This window comes from Lactuca saligna, chromosome 4 (genome assembly GCF_052625555.1).
Source record: "Lactuca saligna cultivar CGN05327 chromosome 4, ASM5262555v1, whole genome shotgun sequence".
In the NCBI taxonomy this organism is placed as follows: domain Eukaryota; kingdom Viridiplantae; phylum Streptophyta; class Magnoliopsida; order Asterales; family Asteraceae; genus Lactuca; species Lactuca saligna.
In genome coordinates, this window is record NC_136420.1 from 119,425,465 (window position 1) to 119,431,832 (window position 6,368).

Below are 6,368 nucleotides of genomic sequence, written 5' to 3' on the forward strand. Positions count from 1 at the left end.
CTGTAAACATACATAAAAAGACCGCCCAAATTGGACATTGTATGAAGAAGTTACGAATTTCCTAAGTTTCATAACAGAAGTAGAGGGCTAAAAACTCGAATTGAAGCTCGAGTGTTATTCAGCTATCGCCACCTAAACGAAAGTTGAAGGCCTCCACAATAGGAGTAACATGATAAAAAGACAAACGAAAACCGACGTCGAATAAAGAAACTATAAATTTTTAACGGACTTTAGCAGTCTCGGCCTATTAAAAATATATCATTAAAAAGAAACTCAAAACTAGCCGACGGAGTCTAAATGAAAGTTGTAGAGCATAATCTTACCTACGCGTGGATATAAAGAACACGAAAAACGGAGCTCGTACGCGAAAGTTACGGAATTTAGAAGATGAGAGACTAGATTACGCCCAGCGTAATCCAAGATTACGCTTAATGTACTAGGCTCAGTGTCAAGTCCCATCGGCTCGAGTGCTCTACGCTAGCTAGATCGGAGTCGTAAGCCATGACGCATTGTTACGCCCAGCGTAACCGAAATACGCCCCGTGTAACGCGTACGCCCATCGTACTCTGGTGGTACGCCCCGCGTACGCGATCATCCAACACTATAAATAGAGGGTTTGAGCTACGGGTTTTGACACATATCTCTCATATCCTCTCTCACTTTCACACACCCTAGATCTCCAGAGACCATCCCGACACTCTCGATTTCTGTACTCGAGCCCCCGACGAAGGTTCTACGCTACTGAGATCCCCGAAGACGCAACTTTCCGTGGTTGAAGTTCTGCTCGACTCTAGCCCCACTCTCTCCAACCCGAACAAGTGAGTTCATACCCCTACCTTTCAATTATTTTCATGTTTTAGGGGGGCAATACAAGTACATTACAAGTCAAAGTATCATTTTATAAACATAAATGTAATATCTATCTTATAGAGTATCGATACAAACATCTTTATGTATAAAGGGCTAGTACATCACCAAGTTCTTTTCACCAGATAGAACATACTTTCTGAAAAACTATAATGGGTGTAGTTAGTAGGTCAATCGTACATTTTACATATATATCTTGAAAAACGAAATACTTTCAAAAGAAGTAAAGTCAGTCTTATTGTAAATCTATTTATACTAAGCAATGTGAGATATTCAAACTTCAACGTACTCTTATGTATGCATTTCAAGCCCTGTATTATATACTATAATCTCTTGGAGGGAGAGTGTGATACTTGTGTATAGATCTATACGGGATTGACAACCCCGCACCTAAACTGTTAGCTACAGTTAGACCGGTAGGTTTGGGGTGACAAATGTCATAACACTACAACATCTGAAGAATGTTGTTACAGACAGTCAGTGTCAATAGCATGGTTATAAAACTCACATGCAAGTATAAAAACAAGTTTGATTTATGAGATTCATATATGCATTTAGTTTTCTACATTATTTTGAGCACAAAGATTTTCTTTATCATTTAAGTATGAAAAATACTAACGCACTCCAACTTTGAGAACTTATCAAACTATTTATAGAAAACATTGGATTTTCTGAAAACTTCGTTCATTGATTTGCTACCAAAAGGACATACTTTTTCCATACAAAACACTCGTGAACTCACCAACTTAATTGTTGACACTTTTTCGAAACCACTTGTATTTCTCAGGGAATCAGTAATACAGGTAACCACCAGCTTTTGAAGAAGGAACACTAAGGACGTTTATTATTAAACATTTACATCATCATATTGTAATATTCTTTTGGAAATATGTATAACGCAACAATATACATTTTTATTATATATATGATGGTTGTGTACTTTCTTTACGATATTCAATTGTTATGGTACTACATGAAGTCATCCACCCTCGAATGTTTCCGCCATTCTAGTTTGTGGATGTGACAGATTGGTATCAGAGCATTGTTTATAGTGAACTAAGTATATCAAACCACATAAGATATACAAACTATAAATGCAACGGGAACCAAAAAACCCTCTGACAAAACATTTTCATAAAAATATATTTTCTTTTAAAAATATATACATTTTTACTCGCATGTATCAGTCTCGTATCATGACATGTTTTCTAAAAAGTACTAGGGCAAGTTGCGACACTACGATTGGGCCTCGGGGTATGTAATCAAATCAAGAATAAATATAGCCTGATCAACTATATTTATCCTGGATTTGACCAATGTACGTCGAGGAATGGTCATAGTGGACAACAAGCCAAAAACTTATAAAATTATTTTAGATTCGCTAATTTGAAATACTAAAGGACTATTGTTATAAAAAAACGGTACAATGAAAAACTTGCACTCCGTAAGATATAGTTAAACGTAGGATGTTGTTAAATAGAAATTTCATTTCTTATAAAATTCTCATACCTCTATCCCAGTACAGACAAATGGCCGGATTCCCTTTACCGGGAGACCCCTACTACCCAAACCAAGGCAACGGTGGCTGGATAGAAGAAGACCCGGAGGAAGACCCGGATGAAATCGAGGAGAAATTCGAAGTCGAAGAGGAATTCGAAGTCGACGAGGAGGTCGAGGAAATTACTAGTGGGACAGACTCTGAACTGGAAGTGATCGACTCTCCTGCTCCTCATCCTCCCGAAGTCAGACCATATCACCGAGGACCCATCCCCATCTGGGGAAGCCATCTCTACTACTGGAGCCACCAACTAGGTGTACACCCTCCTTTCGGCATGTGTCGAGATTTTTACAATGTCAGTGGGGGAGGCTCAGCTGATCGAGCACTTCCTGTTATTGTGGGCACTATCGCTACCCAGAACTACCATGCGGACCAGCAAGCAGCCATAGTTCGCGAGATGAATGCTGCTACTCAGGGTAACGACGCAGACATCCGTCGTCTGGAAGGACTACACGAAAATACCCAAATCTACATAGGGACGCTTCAGAATCAAATGGTGAACGCACTATCAGAAATAAGAGAGATGAAGGAACAACAAGCAGATCTTGAAAGGCGCCTGATGGGAGTCAAGCAGTTGGATGTCGAATCTAGCTCCAAACGTGCAACACGCCACAAGTAGAACTTGCTCAACTCCAACAATTTTGATATACAATAGGACCTCGGATAAAGTTTTTCCCTTATTTCCTTTGTATCTGTAAACGGAGACCTCTAGATAGGCCGAATTTTCCTAAAACTAGAAGCATAATGTAACACACCTTAGGTGTGACATATATATAAATATGAAGTACTTCTTTATATACCTCTCGAAACTTATGGGATTAGCTAAATTGTTGTACCTACTTTGAAACCAAAAACTAAAGTCAAAACAAATTACAAGATACAACTAACCCTCTAGTACATGATTGTCAACACATTAGCAACTTATAGTATTCATTATTATTTTCTCTACCAGAACATGCCTCCTCGTAGATCAGCACGCATAAACTCAACTCCAGCACCACCTCCACCACCCCCTCCAACTATGGATGCAGCTATGTTCCAAATTGCTGTAATAGCCGCTGTAACCGTGGCGATGGCTCAAATGAGCAACAATGGGTCAGGAGGAGGAATAAACAGCTTTACAAATGGCCCAAGCCAAGGCCGTTCCAGGGTATGCACTTACAAAGACTTCACCAACGGAAAACGTATTCCCTTTTATGGGACTGGGGGAGTATTGGCTCTATCCCAATGGATAGAGAAAACGGAAGTCGTATTTGAAATTTGCGCATGCCCTGAAGAAAGCAAAGTAAAATTTGCTACTTTTACTTTCACTGAACGCGCACTAACGTGGTGGAACGGCCACGTCAAGACACTAACCCTAGTGGTGGCGAACTTCATGGGTTGGGAAAACCTTAAACGAATGCTCCTAAGAGAATACTGCCCAAGAGGCGAGATTCAGAAGCTTGAACAGGAACTGCGGGGCCTTTCGATGGTAGGCTCAGACATCGCAGGCTACACCAACAGGTTCAGCGATTTGATACACTTTGTCCAAGGATGTTGATTCTAGAAAGCCAAAAAGTGGAGAGGTACATCTGGGAACTATCACCCCAACTTCGAGGAAGTGTGTTAGCTTCCAAACCCATGACATTCGACAGCGCCAAGGAACTGGCGCAATCTCTCGTTGATCATGGCGTCTGCCAAGGAGTCACGGCTATCGTAGCTGAACCAACCAAAGGGAACAACAACAACGATAACAATGCCAATAACAACAGCAAGAAGAAATTCTGGAACAAGAGAAAGGGGTAAACCTCACAAGAACCTTCAAAGAAACAAATGGTAGCGGTTCATGCTGCTACTGCTTCCGCCACAACTCCTGCTACCCCGGCACCAACAAAACAATATGTAGGCAACCTGCCCAAGTGCAGCAAATGCAACTACCATCACCACGGTAATTGCCAGGAGATGCACTGTAAGAACTGTGACAGGAAAGGGCACACTGCCCGTTTCTGTAAAGCACCCGCGCGACTAGTCACTCAAGTTCCTGGTACTGGGATAAGCCAAGCATGTTATGGGTGTGGAGAAACTGGACACTTCAAGAGGGACTGCCCCAAGACAAGGAGTGTTGGCGGTGTTGGGAGAATGCTGGCGATAGGACAAAATGAAGCAATATCAGACCCAACAGTGGTTACGGGTAAGTTTCTCCTCGACAACATTTATGCATGCATACTCTTTGACTGCGGTGCGGAGAGAAGTTTTGTGAGTCATAAATTCAAACACCTACTAAATCAAAGATCCCAACCACTCAATAAAATATTCACTATAGAAATGGCTAATGGTAAAACGGAAAGTACAAGTGATATGTACGTAGGGTGCACATTAAATTTAAACGAACACTTATTTCAAATCGACCTTATGCCCATTTCGATAAGAAGTTTTGATGTAATCATCGGTATGGATTGGCTGAGTCTTCACCATGCCGATATTCTTTGCCATGAAAAGGCCGTTTGTCTCAATCTGCCCAACGGTGAAACTCTTATCATATATGGAGACAAACATAGTTCAAATTTGCAAATCATCTCCTGTGTTAAAGCACGAAAATATCTTTGCAAGGAATACCATGCCTTTTTAGCCCACTTAGTAGACTAGAAACAAGAACCAAAGAACATTAAAGAAATTCCAGAAGTCTGCAACTTCCCAGACATTTTGCCAGAAGATCTTCCAGGAATTCCACCAGAACGCCAAGTCGAGTTTAGAGTCTACTTAATCCCCAGAGGTACTCCAGTAGCAAAGTTGCCTTACCGTTAAGCCCGAGCCGAGATGCAGGAATTGTCTAGTCAATTAAACGAGCTGCTAAGCAAGGGCTTCATCCGAATGAGCTTCTCACCATGGGGAGCACTGGTCCTATTCGTGAAAAAGAAGGATGGATCTTTTCGCATGTGCATCGACTACCGGGAGCTGAACAAACTCACAATCAAAAACCGATATCCCCTTCCACGCATAGACGATCTGTTCGAAAAACTATAGGGAGCGAGCTACTTCTCAAAGATTGACCTAAGATCTGGTTATCACCAACTGCGAGTACTAGAAGGAGACATCCCCAAAACGGCTTTCCGAACACGCTATGGTCACTACGAGTTTGTAGTAATGCCCTTCGGATTGACAAATACTCCAGCGGTGTTCATGGACTTGATGAACCGAGTATGTCGTCCCTTCCTGGATAAATTTGTGATCGTGTTCATAGATGCCAGGAAGAACACAGCCAACACCTCCGCCAAGTTTTGGAAACGCTGAGGGCAGAGAAGCTGTACGCAAAATTTTTTCAAAGTACGAATTTTGGATTCGGGAGGTGGATTTCCTAGGACACGTAGTTAGCGAGGAGGGGATACACATGGATCCTTCGAAGATCAAGGCAATAGAGAGTTGGACGACTCCAAGAACCCATACAGAAATCCAGCAATTTTTGGGACTCGCCGGGTATTACCGAAGGTTCATACAAAATTTCTCCAAGATTGCCAAGCCACTCACCACCCTAACTCAGAAGAGTGTGACCTTCGACTGGGGAGAAAAACAAGACACCGCGTTTCAAACACTAAAGCGAGCATTATGTAGTGTGCCCATCCTAACCTTGCCAGAAGGAACGGAGGACTTCGTGGTCTATTGCGATGCATCAAACCAAGGACTCGGGGGTGTCCTGATGCAACGAGGGAAGGTCATCGCCTACGCCTCAAGGCAACTAAAGATGCATGAAGTGAACTACACAACGCACGATCTTGAGCTAGGAGCAGTCGTCTTCGCTCTAAAGATATGGAGACACTACCTCTACAGCACGAAATGTACGATCTTCACCGACCATAAAAACCTCCAACATATCCTCAACCAGAAAGAACTCAACATGAGACAAAGATGGTGGGTAGAACTACTAAATGATTATGAATGCGAGATTCGATATCATCCCGGAAAGGAT